Source organism: Eleutherodactylus coqui, unplaced genomic scaffold (assembly GCF_035609145.1).
Source record: "Eleutherodactylus coqui strain aEleCoq1 unplaced genomic scaffold, aEleCoq1.hap1 HAP1_SCAFFOLD_764, whole genome shotgun sequence".
Classification (NCBI taxonomy): Eukaryota; Metazoa; Chordata; class Amphibia; order Anura; family Eleutherodactylidae; genus Eleutherodactylus; species Eleutherodactylus coqui.
In genome coordinates, this window is record NW_027102008.1 from 1 (window position 1) to 16,048 (window position 16,048).

The 16,048-nt window shown below is 56.7% G+C and overlaps 61 pseudogenes; all 61 read right to left on the bottom strand.

Annotated features, from left to right (window-relative positions):
* Positions 1 to 189: 189 nt before the first annotated feature.
* LOC136594118 (5S ribosomal RNA) lies at positions 190 to 308 on the bottom strand (annotated as a pseudogene).
* An 80-nt stretch (positions 309 to 388) lies between these two features.
* On the bottom strand, positions 389 to 507 carry LOC136594130 (5S ribosomal RNA; annotated as a pseudogene).
* Positions 508 to 786: 279 nt separating this feature from the next.
* Positions 787 to 905, bottom strand: LOC136594142 (5S ribosomal RNA; annotated as a pseudogene).
* Positions 906 to 1,184: 279 nt separating this feature from the next.
* On the bottom strand, positions 1,185 to 1,303 carry LOC136594154 (5S ribosomal RNA; annotated as a pseudogene).
* An 80-nt stretch (positions 1,304 to 1,383) lies between these two features.
* LOC136594158 (5S ribosomal RNA) lies at positions 1,384 to 1,502 on the bottom strand (annotated as a pseudogene).
* Positions 1,503 to 1,582: 80 nt separating this feature from the next.
* LOC136594183 (5S ribosomal RNA) lies at positions 1,583 to 1,701 on the bottom strand (annotated as a pseudogene).
* A 278-nt stretch (positions 1,702 to 1,979) lies between these two features.
* Positions 1,980 to 2,098, bottom strand: LOC136594160 (5S ribosomal RNA; annotated as a pseudogene).
* An 80-nt stretch (positions 2,099 to 2,178) lies between these two features.
* On the bottom strand, positions 2,179 to 2,297 carry LOC136594161 (5S ribosomal RNA; annotated as a pseudogene).
* Positions 2,298 to 2,377: 80 nt separating this feature from the next.
* On the bottom strand, positions 2,378 to 2,496 carry LOC136594162 (5S ribosomal RNA; annotated as a pseudogene).
* A 676-nt stretch (positions 2,497 to 3,172) lies between these two features.
* LOC136594163 (5S ribosomal RNA) lies at positions 3,173 to 3,291 on the bottom strand (annotated as a pseudogene).
* Positions 3,292 to 3,371: 80 nt separating this feature from the next.
* LOC136594164 (5S ribosomal RNA) lies at positions 3,372 to 3,490 on the bottom strand (annotated as a pseudogene).
* An 875-nt stretch (positions 3,491 to 4,365) lies between these two features.
* On the bottom strand, positions 4,366 to 4,484 carry LOC136594144 (5S ribosomal RNA; annotated as a pseudogene).
* Positions 4,485 to 4,564: 80 nt separating this feature from the next.
* LOC136594115 (5S ribosomal RNA) lies at positions 4,565 to 4,683 on the bottom strand (annotated as a pseudogene).
* An 80-nt stretch (positions 4,684 to 4,763) lies between these two features.
* Positions 4,764 to 4,882, bottom strand: LOC136594141 (5S ribosomal RNA; annotated as a pseudogene).
* An 80-nt stretch (positions 4,883 to 4,962) lies between these two features.
* On the bottom strand, positions 4,963 to 5,081 carry LOC136594165 (5S ribosomal RNA; annotated as a pseudogene).
* Positions 5,082 to 5,161: 80 nt separating this feature from the next.
* Positions 5,162 to 5,280, bottom strand: LOC136594166 (5S ribosomal RNA; annotated as a pseudogene).
* Positions 5,281 to 5,360: 80 nt separating this feature from the next.
* On the bottom strand, positions 5,361 to 5,479 carry LOC136594168 (5S ribosomal RNA; annotated as a pseudogene).
* Positions 5,480 to 5,559: 80 nt separating this feature from the next.
* On the bottom strand, positions 5,560 to 5,677 carry LOC136594153 (5S ribosomal RNA; annotated as a pseudogene).
* Positions 5,678 to 5,757: 80 nt separating this feature from the next.
* Positions 5,758 to 5,876, bottom strand: LOC136594126 (5S ribosomal RNA; annotated as a pseudogene).
* Positions 5,877 to 6,154: 278 nt separating this feature from the next.
* LOC136594169 (5S ribosomal RNA) lies at positions 6,155 to 6,273 on the bottom strand (annotated as a pseudogene).
* An 81-nt stretch (positions 6,274 to 6,354) lies between these two features.
* LOC136594170 (5S ribosomal RNA) lies at positions 6,355 to 6,473 on the bottom strand (annotated as a pseudogene).
* Positions 6,474 to 6,553: 80 nt separating this feature from the next.
* LOC136594139 (5S ribosomal RNA) lies at positions 6,554 to 6,672 on the bottom strand (annotated as a pseudogene).
* A 279-nt stretch (positions 6,673 to 6,951) lies between these two features.
* Positions 6,952 to 7,070, bottom strand: LOC136594172 (5S ribosomal RNA; annotated as a pseudogene).
* An 80-nt stretch (positions 7,071 to 7,150) lies between these two features.
* On the bottom strand, positions 7,151 to 7,269 carry LOC136594173 (5S ribosomal RNA; annotated as a pseudogene).
* An 80-nt stretch (positions 7,270 to 7,349) lies between these two features.
* LOC136594132 (5S ribosomal RNA) lies at positions 7,350 to 7,468 on the bottom strand (annotated as a pseudogene).
* An 80-nt stretch (positions 7,469 to 7,548) lies between these two features.
* On the bottom strand, positions 7,549 to 7,667 carry LOC136594174 (5S ribosomal RNA; annotated as a pseudogene).
* An 80-nt stretch (positions 7,668 to 7,747) lies between these two features.
* On the bottom strand, positions 7,748 to 7,866 carry LOC136594175 (5S ribosomal RNA; annotated as a pseudogene).
* An 80-nt stretch (positions 7,867 to 7,946) lies between these two features.
* Positions 7,947 to 8,065, bottom strand: LOC136594176 (5S ribosomal RNA; annotated as a pseudogene).
* An 80-nt stretch (positions 8,066 to 8,145) lies between these two features.
* Positions 8,146 to 8,264, bottom strand: LOC136594102 (5S ribosomal RNA; annotated as a pseudogene).
* An 80-nt stretch (positions 8,265 to 8,344) lies between these two features.
* On the bottom strand, positions 8,345 to 8,463 carry LOC136594127 (5S ribosomal RNA; annotated as a pseudogene).
* An 80-nt stretch (positions 8,464 to 8,543) lies between these two features.
* LOC136594116 (5S ribosomal RNA) lies at positions 8,544 to 8,662 on the bottom strand (annotated as a pseudogene).
* Positions 8,663 to 8,941: 279 nt separating this feature from the next.
* Positions 8,942 to 9,060, bottom strand: LOC136594051 (5S ribosomal RNA; annotated as a pseudogene).
* An 80-nt stretch (positions 9,061 to 9,140) lies between these two features.
* LOC136594138 (5S ribosomal RNA) lies at positions 9,141 to 9,259 on the bottom strand (annotated as a pseudogene).
* Positions 9,260 to 9,339: 80 nt separating this feature from the next.
* LOC136594133 (5S ribosomal RNA) lies at positions 9,340 to 9,458 on the bottom strand (annotated as a pseudogene).
* Positions 9,459 to 9,538: 80 nt separating this feature from the next.
* Positions 9,539 to 9,657, bottom strand: LOC136594058 (5S ribosomal RNA; annotated as a pseudogene).
* Positions 9,658 to 9,737: 80 nt separating this feature from the next.
* LOC136594070 (5S ribosomal RNA) lies at positions 9,738 to 9,856 on the bottom strand (annotated as a pseudogene).
* An 80-nt stretch (positions 9,857 to 9,936) lies between these two features.
* Positions 9,937 to 10,055, bottom strand: LOC136594083 (5S ribosomal RNA; annotated as a pseudogene).
* Positions 10,056 to 10,135: 80 nt separating this feature from the next.
* Positions 10,136 to 10,254, bottom strand: LOC136594177 (5S ribosomal RNA; annotated as a pseudogene).
* A 279-nt stretch (positions 10,255 to 10,533) lies between these two features.
* LOC136594136 (5S ribosomal RNA) lies at positions 10,534 to 10,652 on the bottom strand (annotated as a pseudogene).
* An 80-nt stretch (positions 10,653 to 10,732) lies between these two features.
* LOC136594179 (5S ribosomal RNA) lies at positions 10,733 to 10,851 on the bottom strand (annotated as a pseudogene).
* Positions 10,852 to 11,130: 279 nt separating this feature from the next.
* Positions 11,131 to 11,249, bottom strand: LOC136594117 (5S ribosomal RNA; annotated as a pseudogene).
* A 279-nt stretch (positions 11,250 to 11,528) lies between these two features.
* On the bottom strand, positions 11,529 to 11,647 carry LOC136594159 (5S ribosomal RNA; annotated as a pseudogene).
* An 80-nt stretch (positions 11,648 to 11,727) lies between these two features.
* Positions 11,728 to 11,846, bottom strand: LOC136594180 (5S ribosomal RNA; annotated as a pseudogene).
* An 80-nt stretch (positions 11,847 to 11,926) lies between these two features.
* Positions 11,927 to 12,045, bottom strand: LOC136594135 (5S ribosomal RNA; annotated as a pseudogene).
* An 80-nt stretch (positions 12,046 to 12,125) lies between these two features.
* On the bottom strand, positions 12,126 to 12,244 carry LOC136594181 (5S ribosomal RNA; annotated as a pseudogene).
* Positions 12,245 to 12,324: 80 nt separating this feature from the next.
* LOC136594182 (5S ribosomal RNA) lies at positions 12,325 to 12,443 on the bottom strand (annotated as a pseudogene).
* Positions 12,444 to 12,523: 80 nt separating this feature from the next.
* On the bottom strand, positions 12,524 to 12,642 carry LOC136594084 (5S ribosomal RNA; annotated as a pseudogene).
* An 80-nt stretch (positions 12,643 to 12,722) lies between these two features.
* Positions 12,723 to 12,841, bottom strand: LOC136594184 (5S ribosomal RNA; annotated as a pseudogene).
* Positions 12,842 to 13,120: 279 nt separating this feature from the next.
* On the bottom strand, positions 13,121 to 13,239 carry LOC136594137 (5S ribosomal RNA; annotated as a pseudogene).
* Positions 13,240 to 13,319: 80 nt separating this feature from the next.
* Positions 13,320 to 13,438, bottom strand: LOC136594185 (5S ribosomal RNA; annotated as a pseudogene).
* A 279-nt stretch (positions 13,439 to 13,717) lies between these two features.
* On the bottom strand, positions 13,718 to 13,836 carry LOC136594186 (5S ribosomal RNA; annotated as a pseudogene).
* Positions 13,837 to 13,916: 80 nt separating this feature from the next.
* Positions 13,917 to 14,035, bottom strand: LOC136594195 (5S ribosomal RNA; annotated as a pseudogene).
* A 279-nt stretch (positions 14,036 to 14,314) lies between these two features.
* Positions 14,315 to 14,433, bottom strand: LOC136594187 (5S ribosomal RNA; annotated as a pseudogene).
* An 80-nt stretch (positions 14,434 to 14,513) lies between these two features.
* LOC136594188 (5S ribosomal RNA) lies at positions 14,514 to 14,632 on the bottom strand (annotated as a pseudogene).
* Positions 14,633 to 14,712: 80 nt separating this feature from the next.
* Positions 14,713 to 14,831, bottom strand: LOC136594190 (5S ribosomal RNA; annotated as a pseudogene).
* An 80-nt stretch (positions 14,832 to 14,911) lies between these two features.
* On the bottom strand, positions 14,912 to 15,030 carry LOC136594191 (5S ribosomal RNA; annotated as a pseudogene).
* Positions 15,031 to 15,110: 80 nt separating this feature from the next.
* Positions 15,111 to 15,229, bottom strand: LOC136594192 (5S ribosomal RNA; annotated as a pseudogene).
* An 80-nt stretch (positions 15,230 to 15,309) lies between these two features.
* On the bottom strand, positions 15,310 to 15,428 carry LOC136594146 (5S ribosomal RNA; annotated as a pseudogene).
* An 80-nt stretch (positions 15,429 to 15,508) lies between these two features.
* Positions 15,509 to 15,627, bottom strand: LOC136594193 (5S ribosomal RNA; annotated as a pseudogene).
* Positions 15,628 to 15,707: 80 nt separating this feature from the next.
* Positions 15,708 to 15,826, bottom strand: LOC136594194 (5S ribosomal RNA; annotated as a pseudogene).
* An 80-nt stretch (positions 15,827 to 15,906) lies between these two features.
* Positions 15,907 to 16,025, bottom strand: LOC136594148 (5S ribosomal RNA; annotated as a pseudogene).
* Positions 16,026 to 16,048: the final 23 nt, after the last annotated feature.

Below are 16,048 nucleotides of genomic sequence, written 5' to 3' on the forward strand. Positions count from 1 at the left end.
TCCTGGGATTCCCAGGCGGTCACCCATACTGGTACTTGCCAGGCCTCAAGCTGGCTGGCGGCCGCGATCTGACGAGAGCAGGCACATTCAGCTTAGAATGCCCGTTGGCAGCTCCTCCTCCTTTCCTATGGGCTTTCTGCAGTGCGAACGCACCTCCGAAAAGGAAAGAAACCTACTCACGGCCTTAAAAGTCAACGGGACCTGGGATTCCCAGCCGGTCACCCATACTGGTACTTGCCAGGCCTCAAGCTGGCTGGCGGCCGCGATCTGACGAGAGCAGGCACATTCAGCTTAGAATGCCCGTTGACAGCTCCTCCTCCTTTCCTATGGGCTTTCTGCAGTGCGAACGCACCTCCGAAAAGGAAAGAAACCTACTCACGGCCTTAAAAGTCAACGGGACCTGGGATTCCCAGCCGGTCACCCATACTGGTACTTGCCAGGCCTCAAGCTGGCTGGCGGCCGCGATCTGACGAGAGCAGGCACATTCAGCTTAGAATGCCCGTTGACAGCTCCTCCTCCTTTCCTATGGGCTTTCTGCAGTGCGAACGCACCTCCGAAAAGGAAAGAAACCTACTCACGGCCTTAAAGGTCAACGGGACCTGGGATTCCCAGCCGGTCACGAATACTGGTACTTGCCAGGCCTCAAGCTGGCTGGCGGCCGCGATCTGACGAGAGCAGGCACATTCAGCTTAGAAAGCCCGTTGACAGCTCCTCCTCCTTTCCTATGGGCTTTCTGCAGTGCGAACGCACCTCCGAAACGGAAAGAAACCTACTCACGGCCTTAAAAGTCAACGGGACCTGGGATTCCCAGCCGGTCACCCATACTGGTACTTGCCAGGCCTCAAGCTGGCTGGCGGCCGCGATCTGACGAGAGCAGGCACATTCAGCTTAGAATGCCCGTTGACAGCTCCTCCTCCTTTCCTATGGGCTTTCTGCAGTGCGAACGCAGCTCCGAAAAGGAAAGAAACCTACTCACGGCCTTAAAAGTCAACGGGACCTGGGATTCCCAGCCGGTCACGAATACTGGTACTTGCCAGGCCTCAAGCTGGCTGGCGGCCGCGATCTGACGAGAGCAGGCACATTCAGCTTAGAATGCCCGTTGACAGCTCCTCCTCCTTTCCTATGGGCTTTCTGCAGTGCGAACGCACCTCCGAAACGGAAAGAAACCTACTCACGACCTTAAAAGTCAACGGGACCTGGGATTCCCAGCCGGTCACCCATACTGGTACTTGCCAGGCCTCAAGCTGGCTGGCGGCCGCGATCTGACGAGAGCAGGCACATTCAGCTTAGAATGCCCGTTGACAGCTCTTCCTCCTTTCCTATGGGCTTTCTGCAGTGCGAACGCACCTCCGAAAAGGAAAGAAACCTACTCACGGCCTTAAAAGTCAACGGGACCTGGGATTCCCAGCCGGTCACCCATACTGGTACTTGCCAGGCCTCAAGCTGGCTGGCGGCCGCGATCTGACGAGAGCAGGCACATTCAGCTTAGAATGCCCGTTGACAGCTCCTCCTCCTTTCCTATGGGCTTTCTGCAGTTCGAACGCACCTCCGAAAAGGAAAGAAACCTACTCACGGCCTTAAAAGTCAACGGGACCTGGGATTCCCAGCCGGTCACCCATACTGGTACTTGCCAGGCCTCAAGCTGACTGGCGGCCGCGATCTGACGAGAGCAGGCACATTCAGCTTAGAATGCCCGTTGACAGCTCCTCCTCCTTTCCTATGGGCTTTCTGCAGTGCGAACGCAGCTCCGAAAAGGAAAGAAACCTACTCACGGCCTTAAAAGTCAACGGGACCTGGGATTCCAGCCGGTCACGAATACTGGTACTTGCCAGGCCTCAAGCTGGCTGGCGGCCGCGATCTGACGAGAGCAGGCACATTCAGCTTAGAATGCCCGTTGACAGCTCCTCCTCCTTTCCTATGGGCTTTCTGCAGTGCGAACGCACCTCCGAAACGGAAAGAAACCTACTTACGGCCTTAAAAGTCAACGGGACCTGGGATTCCCAGCCGGTCACCCATACTGGTACTTGCCAGGCCTCAAGCTGGCTGGCGGCCGCGATCTGACGAGAGCAGGCACATTCAGCTTAGAATGCCCGTTGACAGCTCCTCCTCCTTTCCTATGGGCTTTCTGCAGTGCGAACGCACCTCCGAAAAGGAAAGAAACCTACTCACGGCCTTAAAAGTCAACGGGACCTGGGATTCCCAGCCGGTCACCCATACTGGTACTTGCCAGGCCTCAAGCTGGCTGGCGGCCGCGATCTGACGAGAGCAGGCACATTCAGCTTAGAATGCCCGTTGACAGCTCCTCCTCCTTTCCTATGGGCTTTCTGCAGTGCGAACGCACCTCCGAAAAGGAAAGAAACCTACTCACGGCCTTAAAAGTCAACGGGACCTGGGATTCCCAGCCGGTCACCCATACTGGTACTTGCCAGGCCTCAAGCTGGCTGGCGGCCGCGATCTGACGAGAGCAGGCACATTCAGCTTAGAATGCCCGTTGACAGCTCCTCCTCCTTTCCTATGGGCTTTCTGCCGTGCGAACGCAGCTCCGAAAAGGAAAGAAACCTACTCACGGCCTTAAAAGTCAACGGGACCTGGGATTCCCAGCCGGTCACGAATACTGGTACTTGCCAGGCCTCAAGCTGGCTGGCGGCCGCGATCTGACGAGAGCAGGCACATTCAGCTTAGAATGCCCGTTGACAGCTCCTCCTCCTTTCCTATGGGCTTTCTGCAGTGCGAACGCACCTCCGAAACGGAAAGAAACCTACTCACGGCCTTAAAAGTCAATGGGACCTGCGATTCCCAGCCGGTCACCCATACTGGTACTTGCCAGGCCTCAAGCTGGCTGGCGGCCGCGATCTGACGAGAGCAGGCACATTCAGCTTAGAATGCCCGTTGACAGCTCCTCCTCCTTTCCTATGGGCTTTCTGCAGTGCGAACGCAGCTCCGAAAAGGAAAGAAACCTACTCACGGCCTTAAAAGTCAACGGGACCTGGGATTCCCAGCCGTCACGAATACTGGTACTTGCCAGGCCTCAAGCTGGCTGGCGGCCGCGATCTGACGAGAGCAGGCACATTCAGCTTAGAATGCCCGTTGACAGCTCCTCCTCCTTTCCTATGGGCTTTCTGCAGTGCGAACGCACCTCCGAAACGGAAAGAAACCTACTTACGGCCTTAAAAGTCAACGGGACCTGGGATTCCCAGCCGGTCACCCATACTGGTACTTGCCAGGCCTCAAGCTGGCTGGCGGCCGCGATCTGACGAGAGCAGGCACATTCAGCTTAGAATGCCCGTTGACAGCTCCTCCTCCTTTCCTATGGGCTTTCTGCAGTGCGAACGCACCTCCGAAAAGGAAAGAAACCTACTCACGGCCTTAAAAGTCAACGGGACCTGGGATTCCCAGCCGGTCACCCATACTGGTACTTGCCAGGCCTCAAGCTGGCTGGCGGCCGCGATCTGACGAGAGCAGGCACATTCAGCTTAGAATGCCCGTTGACAGCTCCTCCTCCTTTCCTATGGGCTTTCTGCAGTGCGAACGCACCTCCGAAAAGGAAAGAAACCTACTCACGGCCTTAAAAGTCAACGGGACCTGGATCCCAGCCGGTCACCCATACTGGTACTTGCCAGGCCTCAAGCTGGCTGGCGGCCGCGATCTGACGAGAGCAGGCACATTCAGCTTAGAATGCCCGTTGACAGCTCCTCCTCCTTTCCTATGGGCTTTCTGCCGTGCGAACGCAGCTCCGAAAAGGAAAGAAACCTACTCACGGCCTTAAAAGTCAACGGGACCTGGGATTCCCAGCCGGTCACGAATACTGGTACTTGCCAGGCCTCAAGCTGGCTGGCGGCCGCGATCTGACGAGAGCAGGCACATTCAGCTTAGAATGCCCGTTGACAGCTCCTCCTCCTTTCCTATGGGCTTTCTGCAGTGCGAACGCACCTCCGAAACGGAAAGAAACCTACTCACGGCCTTAAAAGTCAATGGGACCTGGGATTCCCAGCCGGTCACCCATACTGGTACTTGCCAGGCCTCAAGCTGGCTGGCGGCCCGCGATCTGACGAGAGCAGGCACATTCAGCTTAGAATGCCCGTTGACAGCTCCTCCTCCTTTCCTATGGGCTTTCTGCCGTGCGAACGCAGCTCCGAAAAGGAAAGAAACCTACTCACGGCCTTAAAAGTCAACGGGACCTGGGATTCCCAGCCGGTCACGAATACTGGTACTTGCCAGGCCTCAAGCTGGCTGGCGGCCGCGATCTGACGAGAGCAGGCACATTCAGCTTAGAATGCCCGTTGACAGCTCCTCCTCCTTTCCTATGGGCTTTCTGCAGTGCGAACGCACCTCCGAAACGGAAAGAAACCTACTCACGGCCTTAAAAGTCAACGGGACCTGGGATTCCCAGCCGGTCACCCATACTGGTACTTGCCAGGCCTCAAGCTGGCTGGCGGCCGTGATCTGACGAGAGCAGGCATATTCAGCTTAGAATGCCCGTTGACAGCTCCTCCTCCTTTCCTATGGGCTTTCTGCAGTGCGAACGCACCTCCGAAAAGGAAAGAAACCTACTCACGGCCTTAAAAGTCAACGGGACCTGGGATTCCCAGCCAGTCACCCATACTGGTACTTGCCAGGCCTCAAGCTGGCTGGCGGCCGCGATCTGACGAGAGCAGGCACATTCAGCTTAGAATGCCCGTTGACAGCTCCTCCTCCTTTCCTATGGGCTTTCTGCAGTGCGAACGCACCTCCGAAAAGGAAAGAAACCTACTCACGGCCTTAAAAGTCAACGTGACCTGGGATTCCCAGCCGGTCACCCATACTGGTACTTGCCAGGCCTCAAGCTGGCTGGCGGCCGCGATCTGACGAGAGCAGGCACATTCAGCTTAGAATGCCCGTTGACAGCTCCTCCTCCTTTCCTATGGGCTTTCTGCAGTGCGAACGCACCTCCGAAAAGGAAAGAAACCTACTCACGGCCTTAAAAGTCAACGGGACCTGGGATTCCCAGCCGGTCACCCATACTGGTACTTGCCAGGCCTCAAGCTGGCTGGCGGCCGCGATCTGACGAGAGCAGGCACATTCAGCTTAGAATGCCCGTTGACAGCTCCACCTCCTTTCCTATGGGCTTTCTGCAGTGCGAACGCACCTCCGAAACGGAAAGAAACCTACTCACGGCCTTAAAAGTCAACGGGACCTGGGATTCCCAGCCGGTCACCCATACTGGTACTTGCCAGGCCTCAAGCTGGCTGGCGGCCGCGATCTGACGAGAGCAGGCACATTCAGCTTAGAATGCCCGTTGACAGCTCCTCCTCCTTTCCTATGGGCTTTCTGCAGTGCGAACGCACCTCCGAAAAGGAAAGAAACCTACTCACGGCCTTAAAAGTCAACGGGACCTGGGATTCCCAGCCGGTCACCCATACTGGTACTTGCCAGGCCTCAAGCTGGCTGGCGGCCGCGATCTGACGAGAGCAGGCACATTCAGCTTAGAATGCCCGTTGACAGCTCCTCCTCCTTTCCTATGGGCTTTCTGCAGTGCGAACGCACCTCCGAAAAGGAAAGAAACCTACTCACGGCCTTAAAAGTCAACGGGACCTGGGATTCCCAGCCGGTCACCCATACTGGTACTTGCCAGGCCTCAAGCTGGCTGGCGGCGCGTTCTGACGAGAGCAGGCACATTCAGCTTAGAATGCCCGTTGACAGCTCCTCCTCTTTTCCTATGGGCTTTCTGCAGTGCGAACGCACCTCCGAAAAGGAAAGAAACCTACTCAAGGCCTTAAAAGTCAACGGGACCTGGGATTCCCAGCCGGTCACCCATACTGGTACTTGCCAGGCCTCAAGCTGGCTGGCGGCCGCAATCTGACGAGAGCAGGCACATTCAGCTTAGAATGCCCGTTGACAGCTCCTCCTCCTTTCCTATGGGCTTTCTGCAGTGCGAACGCACCTCCGAAAAGGAAAGAAACCTACTCACGGCCTTAAAAGTCAACGGGACCTGGGATTCCCAGCCAGTCACCCATACTGGTACTTGCCAGGCCTCAGCTGGCTGGCGGCCGCGATCTGACGAGAGCAGGCACATTCAGCTTAGAATGCCCGTTGACAGCTCCTCCTCCTTTCCTATGGGCTTTCTGCAGTGCGAACGCACCTCCGAAACGGAAAGAAACCTACTTACGGCCTTAAAAGTCAACGGGACCTGGGATTCCCAGCCGGTCACCCATACTGGTACTTGCCAGGCCTCAAGCTGGCTGGCGGCCGCGATCTGACGAGAGCAGGCACATTCAGCTTAGAATGCCCGTTGACAGCTCCTCCTCCTTTCCTATGGGCTTTTCTGCAGTGCGAACGCACCTCCGAAAAGGAAAGAAACCTACTCACGGCCTTAAAAGTCAACGGGACCTGGGATTCCCAGCCGGTCACCCATACTGGTACTTGCCAGGCCTCAAGCTGGCTGGCGGCCGCGATCTGACGAGAGCAGGCACATTCAGCTTAGAATGCCCGTTGACAGCTCCTCCTCCTTTCCTATGGGCTTTCTGCAGTGCGAACGCACCTCCGAAAAGGAAAGAAACCTACTCACGGCCTTAAAAGTCAATGGGACCTGGGATTCCCAGCCGGTCACCCATACTGGTACTTGCCAGGCCTCAAGCTGGCTGGCGACCGCGATCTGACGAGAGCAGGCACATTCAGCTTAGAATGCCCGTTGACAGCTCCTCCTCCTTTCCTATGGGCTTTCTGCAGTGCGAACGCAGCTCCGAAAAGGAAAGAAACCTACTCACGGCCTTAAAAGTCAACGGGACCTGGGATTCCCAGCCGGTCACGAATACTGGTACTTGCCAGGCCTCAAGCTGGCTGGCGGCCGCGATCTGACGAGAGCAGGCACATTCAGCTTAGAATGCCCGTTGACAGCTCCTCCTCCTTTCCAATGGGCTTTCTGCAGTGCGAACGCACCTCCGAAACGGAAAGAAACCTACTCACGGCCTTAAAAGTCAACGGGACCTGGGATTCCCAGCCGGTCACCCATACTGGTACTTGCCAGGCCTCAAGCTGGCTGGCGGCCGCGATCTGACGAGAGCAGGCACATTCAGCTTAGAATGCCCGTTGACAGCTCCTCCTCCTTTCCTATGGGCTTTCTGCAGTGCGAACGCACCTCCGAAAAGGAAAGAAACCTACTCACGGCCTTAAAAGTCAACGGGACCTGGGATTCCCAGCCGGTCACCCATACTGGTACTTGCCAGGCCTCAAGCTGGCTGGCGGCCGCGATCTGACGAGAGCAGGCACATTCAGCTTAGAATGCCCGTTGACAGCTCCTCCTCCTTTCCTATGGGCTTTCTGCAGTGCGAACGCACCTCCGAAAAGGAAAGAAACCTACTCACGGCCTTAAAAGTCAACGGGACCTGGGATTCCCAGCCGGTCACCCATACTGGTACTTGCCAGGCCTCAAGCTGGCTGGCGGCCGTGATCTGACGAGAGCAGGCACATTCAGCTTAGAATGCCCGTTGACAGCTCCTCCTCCTTTCCTATGGGCTTTCTGCAGTGCGAACGCACCTCCGAAAAGGAAAGAAACCTACTCACGGCCTTAAAAGTCAACGGGACCTGGGATTCCCAGCCGGTCACCCATACTGGTACTTGCCAGGCCTCAAGCTGGCTGGCGGCCGCGATCTGACGAGAGCAGGCACATTCAGCTTAGAATGCCCGTTGACAGCTCCACCTCCTTTCCTATGGGCTTTCTGCAGTGCGAACGCACCTCCGAAACGGAAAGAAACCTACTCACGGCCTTAAAAGTCAACGGGACCTGGGATTCCCAGCCGGTCACCCATACTGGTACTTGCCAGGCCTCAAGCTGGCTGGCGGCCGCGATCTGACGAGAGCAGGCACATTCAGCTTAGAATGCCCGTTGACAGCTCCTCCTCCTTTCCTATGGGCTTTCTGCAGTGCGAACGCACCTCCGAAAAGGAAAGAAACCTACTCACGGCCTTAAAAGTCAACGGGACCTGGGATTCCCAGCCGGTCACCCATACTGGTACTTGCCAGGCCTCAAGCTGGCTGGCGGCCGCGATCTGACGAGAGCAGGCACATTCAGCTTAGAATGCCCGTTGACAGCTCCTCCTCCTTTCCTATGGGCTTTCTGCAGTGCGAACGCACCTCCGAAAAGGAAAGAAACCTACTCACGGCCTTAAAAGTCAACGGGACCTGGGATTCCCAGCCGGTCACCCATACTGGTACTTGCCAGGCCTCAAGCTGGCTGGCGGCCGTGTTCTGACGAGAGCAGGCACATTCAGCTTAGAATGCCCGTTGACAGCTCCTCCTCTTTTCCTATGGGCTTTCTGCAGTGCGAACGCACCTCCGAAAAGGAAAGAAACCTACTCAAGGCCTTAAAAGTCAACGGGACCTGGGATTCCCAGCCGGTCACCCATACTGGTACTTGCCAGGCCTCAAGCTGGCTGGCGGCCGCAATCTGACGAGAGCAGGCACATTCAGCTTAGAATGCCCGTTGACAGCTCCTCCTCCTTTCCTATGGGCTTTCTGCAGTGCGAACGCACCTCCGAAAAGGAAAGAAACCTACTCACGGCCTTAAAAGTCAACGGGACCTGGGATTCCCAGCCAGTCACCCATACTGGTACTTGCCAGGCCTCAAGCTGGCTGGCGGCCGCGATCTGACGAGAGCAGGCACATTCAGCTTAGAATGCCCGTTGACAGCTCCTCCTCCTTTCCTATGGGCTTTCTGCAGTGCGAACGCAGCTCCGAAAAGGAAAGAAACCTACTCACGGCCTTAAAAGTCAACGGGACCTGGGATTCCCAGCCGGTCACGAATACTGGTACTTGCCAGGCCTCAAGCTGGCTGGCGGCCGCGATCTGACGAGAGCAGGCACATTCAGCTTAGAATGCCCGTTGACAGCTCCTCCTCCTTTCCTATGGGCTTTCTGCAGTGCGAACGCACCTCCGAAACGGAAAGAAACCTACTTACGGCCTTAAAAGTCAACGGGACCTGGAATTCCCAGCCGGTCACCCATACTGGTACTTGCCAGGCCTCAAGCTGGCTGGCGGCCGCGATCTGACGAGAGCAGGCACATTCAGCTTAGAATGCCCGTTGACAGCTCCTCCTCCTTTCCTATGGGCTTTCTGCAGTGCGAACGCACCTCCGAAACGGAAAGAAACCTACTCACGGCCTTAAAAGTCAACGGGACCTGGGATTCCCAGCCGGTCACCCATACTGGTACTTGCCAGGCCTCAAGCTGGCTGGCGGCCGCGATCTGACAAGAGCAGGCACATTCAGCTTAGAATGCCCGTTGACAGCTCCTCCTCCTTTCCTATGGGCTTTCTGCAGTGCGAACGCACCTCCGAAAAGGAAAGAAACCTACTCACGGCCTTAAAAGTCAACGGGACCTGGGATTCCCAGCCGGTCACCCATACTGGTACTTGCCAGGCCTCAAGCTGGCTGGCGGCCGTGATCTGACGAGAGCAGGCACATTCAGCTTAGAATGCCCGTTGACAGCTCCTCCTCCTTTCCTATGGGCTTTCTGCAGTGCGAACGCAGCTCCGAAAAGGAAAGAAACCTACTCACGGCCTTAAAAGTCAACGGGACCTGGGATTCCCAGCCGGTCACCCATACTGGTACTTGCCAGGCCTCAAGCTGGCTGGCGGCCGCGATCTGACGAGAGCAGGCACATTCAGCTTAGAATGCCCGTTGACAGCTCCACCTCCTTTCCTATGGGCTTTCTGCAGTGCGAACGCACCTCCGAAACGGAAAGAAACCTACTCACGGCCTTACAAGTCAACGGGACCTGGGATTCCCAGCCGGTCACCCATACTGGTACTTGCCAGGCCTCAAGCTGGCTGGCGGCCGCGATCTGACGAGAGCAGGCACATTCAGCTTAGAATGCCCGTTGACAGCTCCTCCTCCTTTCCTATGGGCTTTCTGCAGTGCGAACGCACCTCCGAAAAGGAAAGAAACCTACTCACGGCCTTAAAAGTCAACGGGACCTGGGATTCCCAGCCGGTCACCCATACTGGTACTTGCCAGGCCTCAAGCTGGCTGGCGGCCGCGATCTGACGAGAGCAGGCACATACAGCTTAGAATGCCCGTTGACAGCTCCTCCTCCTTTCCTATGGGCTTTCTGCAGTGCGAACGCACCTCCGAAAAGGAAAGAAACCTACTCACGGCCTTAAAAGTCAACGGGACCTGGGATTCCCAGCCGGTCACCCATACTGGTACTTGCCAGGCCTCAAGCTGGCTGGCGGCCGCGATCTGACGAGAGCAGGCACATTCAGCTTAGAATGCCCGTTGACAGCTCCTCCTCCTTTCCTATGGGCTTTCTGCAGTGCGAACGCACCTCCGAAAAGGAAAGAAACCTACTCACGGCCTTAAAGGTCAACGGGACCTGGGATTCCCAGCCGGTCACGAATACTGGTACTTGCCAGGCCTCAAGCTGGCTGGCGGCCGCGATCTGACGAGAGCAGGCACATTCAGCTTAGAAAGCCCGTTGACAGCTCCTCCTCCTTTCCTATGGGCTTTCTGCAGTGCGAACGCACCTCCGAAACGGAAAGAAACCTACTCACGGCCTTAAAAGTCAACGGGACCTGGGATTCCTAGCCGGTCACCCATACTGGTACTTGCCAGGCCTCAAGCTGGCTGGCGGCCGCGATCTGACGAGAGCAGGCACATTCAGCTTAGAATGCCCATTGACAGCTCCTCCTCCTTTCCTATGGGCTTTCTGCAGTGCGAACGCACCTCCGAAAAGGAAAGAAACCTACTCACGGCCTTAAAAGTCAACGGGACCTGGGATTCCCAGCCGGTCACCCATACTGGTACTTGCCAGGCCTCAAGCTGGCTGGCGGCCGCGATCTGACGAGAGCAGGCACATTCAGCTTAGAATGCCCGTTGACAGCTCCTCCTCCTTTCCTATGGGCTTTCTGCAGTGCGAACGCAGCTCCGAAAAGGAAAGAAACCTACTCACGGCCTTAAAAGTCAACGGGACCTGGGATTCCCAGCCGGTCACGAATACTGGTACTTGCCAGGCCTCAAGCTGGCTGGCGGCCGCAATCTGACGAGAGCAGGCACATTCAGCTTAGAATGCCCGTTGACAGCTCCTCCTCCTTTCCTATGGGCTTTCTGCAGTGCGAACGCACCTCCGAAAAGGAAAGAAACCTACTCACGGCCTTAAAAGTCAACGGGACCTGGGATTCCCAGCCAGTCACCCATACTGGTACTTGCCAGGCCTCAAGCTGGCTGGCGGCCGCGATCTGACGAGAGCAGGCACATTCAGCTTAGAATGCCCGTTGACAGCTCCTCCTCCTTTCCTATGGGCTTTCTGCAGTGCGAACGCAGCTCCGAAAAGGAAAGAAACCTACTCACGGCCTTAAAAGTCAACGGGACCTGGGATTCCCAGCCGGTCACGAATACTGGTACTTGCCAGGCCTCAAGCTGGCTGGCGGCCGCGATCTGACGAGAGCAGGCACATTCAGCTTAGAATGCCCGTTGACAGCTCCTCCTCCTTTCCTATGGGCTTTCTGCAGTGCGAACGCACCTCCGAAACGGAAAGAAACCTACTTACGGCCTTAAAAGTCAACGGGACCTGGAATTCCCAGCCGGTCACCCATACTGGTACTTGCCAGGCCTCAAGCTGGCTGGCGGCCGCGATCTGACGAGAGCAGGCACATTCAGCTTAGAATGCCCGTTGACAGCTCCTCCTCCTTTCCTATGGGCTTTCTGCAGTGCGAACGCACCTCCGAAACGGAAAGAAACCTACTCACGGCCTTAAAAGTCAACGGGACCTGGGATTCCCAGCCGGTCACCCATACTGGTACTTGCCAGGCCTCAAGCTGGCTGGCGGCCGCGATCTGACGAGAGCAGGCACATTCAGCTTAGAATGCCCGTTGACAGCTCCTCCTCCTTTCCTATGGGCTTTCTGCAGTGCGAACGCACCTCCGAAAAGGAAAGAAACCTACTCACGGCCTTAAAAGTCAACGGGACCTGGGATTCCCAGCCGGTCACCCATACTGGTACTTGCCAGGCCTCAAGCTGGCTGGCGGCCGTGATCTGACGAGAGCAGGCACATTCAGCTTAGAATGCCCGTTGACAGCTCCTCCTCCTTTCCTATGGGCTTTCTGCAGTGCGAACGCAGCTCCGAAAAGGAAAGAAACCTACTCACGGCCTTAAAAGTCAACGGGACCTGGGATTCCCAGCCGGTCACCCATACTGGTACTTGCCAGGCCTCAAGCTGGCTGGCGGCCGCGATCTGACGAGAGCAGGCACATTCAGCTTAGAATGCCCGTTGACAGCTCCACCTCCTTTCCTATGGGCTTTCTGCAGTGCGAACGCACCTCCGAAACGGAAAGAAACCTACTCACGGCCTTAAAAGTCAACGGGACCTGGGATTCCCAGCCGGTCACCCATACTGGTACTTGCCAGGCCTCAAGCTGGCTGGCGGCCGCGATCTGACGAGAGCAGGCACATTCAGCTTAGAATGCCCGTTGACAGCTCCTCCTCCTTTCCTATGGGCTTTCTGCAGTGCGAACGCACCTCCGAAAAGGAAAGAAACCTACTCACGGCCTTAAAAGTCAACGGGACCTGGGATTCCCAGCCGGTCACCCATACTGGTACTTGCCAGGCCTCAAGCTGGCTGGCGGCCGCGATCTGACGAGAGCAGGCACATACAGCTTAGAATGCCCGTTGACAGCTCCTCCTCCTTTCCTATGGGCTTTCTGCAGTGCGAACGCACCTCCGAAAAGGAAAGAAACCTACTCACGGCCTTAAAAGTCAACGGGACCTGGGATTCCCAGCCGGTCACCCATACTGGTACTTGCCAGGCCTCAAGCTGGCTGGCGGCCGCGATCTGACGAGAGCAGGCACATTCAGCTTAGAATGCCCGTTGACAGCTCCTCCTCCTTTCCTATGGGCTTTCTGCAGTGCGAACGCACCTCCGAAAAGGAAAGAAACCTACTCACGGCCTTAAAGGTCAACGGGACCTGGGATTCCCAGCCGGTCACGAATACTGGTACTTGCCAGGCCTCAAGCTGGCTGGCGGCCGCGATCTGACGAGAGCAGGCACATTCAGCTTAGAAAGCCCGTTGACAGCTCCTCCTCCTTTCCTATGGGCTTTCTGCAGTGCGAACGCACCTCCGAAACGGAAAGAAACCTACTCACGGCCTTAAAAGTCAACGGGACCTGGGATTCCTAGCCGGTCACCCATACTGGTACTTGCCAGGCCTCAAGCTGGCTGGCGGCCGCGATCTGACGAGAGCAGGCACATTCAGCTTAGAATGCCCATTGACAGCTCCTCCTCCTTTCCTATGGGCTTTCTGCAGTGCGAACGCACCTCCGAAAAGGAAAGAAACCTACTCACGGCCTTAAAAGTCAACGGGACCTGGGATTCCCAGCCGGTCACCCATACTGGTACTTGCCAGGCCTCAAGCTGGCTGGCGGCCGCGATCTGACGAGAGCAGGCACATTCAGCTTAGAATGCCCGTTGACAGCTCCTCCTCCTTTCCTATGGGCTTTCTGCAGTGCGAACGCAGCTCCGAAAAGGAAAGAAACCTACTCACGGCCTTAAAAGTCAACGGGACCTGGGATTCCCAGCCGGTCACGAATACTGGTACTTGCCAGGCCTCAAGCTGGCTGGCGGCCGCGATCTGACGAGAGCAGGCACATTCAGCTTAGAATGCCCGTTGACAGCTCCTCCTCCTTTCCTATGGGCTTTCTGCAGTGCGAACGCACCTCCGAAACGGAAAGAAACCTACTCATGACCTTAATAGTCAACGGGACCTGGGATTCCCAGCCGGTCACCCATACTGGTACTTGCCAGGCCTCAAGCTGGCTGGCGGCCGCGATCTGACGAGAGCAGGCACATTCAGCTTAGAATGCCCGTTGACAGCTCCTCCTCCTTTCCTATGGGCTTTCTGCAGTGCGAACGCACCTCCGAAAAGGAAAGAAACCTACTCACGGCCTTAAAAGTCAACGGGACCTGGGATTCCCAGCCGGTCACCCATACTGGTACTTGCCAGGCCTCAAGCTGACTGGCGGCCGCGATCTGACGAGAGCAGGCACATTCAGCTTAGAATGCCCGTTGACAGCTCCTCCTCCTTTCCTATGGGCTTTCTGCAGTGCGAACGCAGCTCCGAAAAGGAAAGAAACCTACTCACGGCCTTAAAGGTCAACGGGACCTGGGATTCCCAGCCGGTCACGAATACTGGTACTTGCCAGGCCTCAAGCTGGCTGGCGGCCGCGATCTGACGAGAGCAGGCACATTCAGCTTAGAATGCCCGTTGACAGCTCCTCCTCCTTTCCTATGGGCTTTCTGCAGTGCGAACGCACCTCCGAAACGGAAAGAAACCTACTTACGGCCTTAAAAGTCAACGGGACCTGGGATTCCCAGCCGGTCACCCATACTGGTACTTGCCAGGCCTCAAGCTGGCTGGCGGCCGCGATCTGACGAGAGCAGGCACATTCAGCTTAGAATGCCCGTTGACAGCTCCTCCTCCTTTCCTATGGGCTTTCTGCAGTGCGAACGCACCTCCGAAAAGGAAAGAAACCTACTCACGGCCTTAAAAGTCAACGGGACCTGGGATTCCCAGCCGGTCACCCATACTGGTACTTGCCAGGCCTCAAGCTGGCTGGCGGCCGCGATCTGACGAGAGCAGGCACATTCAGCTTAGAATGCCCGTTGACAGCTCCTCCTCCTTTCCTATGGGCTTTCTGCAGTGCGAACGCACCTCCGAAAAGGAAAGAAACCTACTCACGGCCTTAAAAGTCAACGGGACCTGGGATTCCCAGCCGGTCACCCATACTGGTACTTGCCAGGCCTCAAGCTGGCTGGCGGCCGCGATCTGACGAGAGCAGGCACATTCAGCTTAGAATGCCCGTTGACAGCTCCTCCTCCTTTCCTATGGGCTTTCTGCAGTGCGAACGCACCTCCGAAACGGAAAGAAACCTACTCACGGCCTTAAAAGTCAACGGGACCTGGGATTCCCAGCCGGTCACCCATACTGGTACTTGCCAGGCCTCAAGCTGGCTGGCGGCCGCGATCTGACGAGAGCAGGCACATTCAGCTTAGAATGCCCGTTGACAGCTCCTCCTCCTTTCCTATGGGCTTTCTGCAGTGCGAACGCAGCTCCGAAAAGGAAAGAAACCTACTCACGGCCTTAAAAGTCAACGGGACCTGGGATTCCCAGCCGGTCACCCATACTGGTACTTGCCAGGCCTCAAGCTGGCTGGCGGCCGCGATCTGACGAGAGCAGGCACATTCAGCTTAGAATGCCCGTTGACAGCTCCTCCTCCTTTCCTATGGGCTTTCTGCAGTGCGAACGCACCTCCGAAAAGGAAAGAAACCTACTCACGGCCTTAAAAGTCAACGGGACCTGGGATTCCCAGCCGGTCACCCATACTGGTACTTGCCAGGCCTCAAGCTGGCTGGCGGCCGCGATCTGACGAGAGCCGGCACATTCAGCTTAGAATGCCCGTTGGCAGCTCCTCCTCCTTTCCTATGGGCTTTCTGCAGTGCGAACGCACCTCCGAAAAGGAAAGACACCTACTCACGGCCTTAAAAGTCAACGGGACCTGGGATTCCCAGCCGGTCACCCATACTGGTACTTGCCAGGCCTCAAGCTGGCTGGCGGCCGCGATCTGACGAGAGCAGGCACATTCAGCTTAGAATGCCCGTTGACAGCTCCTCCTCCTTTCCTATGGGCTTTCTGCAGTGCGAACGCACCTCCGAAAAGGAAAGAAACCTACTCACGGCCTTAAAAGTCAACGGGACCTGGGATTCCCAGCCGGTCACCCATACTGGTACTTGCCAGGCCTCAAGCTGGCTGGCGGCCGCGATCTGACGAGAGCAGGCACATTCAGCTTAGAATGCCCGTTGACAGCTCCTCCTCCTTTCCTATGGGCTTTCTGCAGTGCGAACGCACCTCCGAAAAGGAAAGAAACCTACTCACGGCCTTAAAAGTCAACGGGACCTGGGATTCCCAGCCGTTCACCCATACTGGTACTTGCCAGGCCTCAAGCTGGCTGGCGGCCGCGATCTGACGAGAGCAGGCACATTCAGCTTAGAATGCCCGTTGACAGCTCCTCCTCCTTTCCTATGGG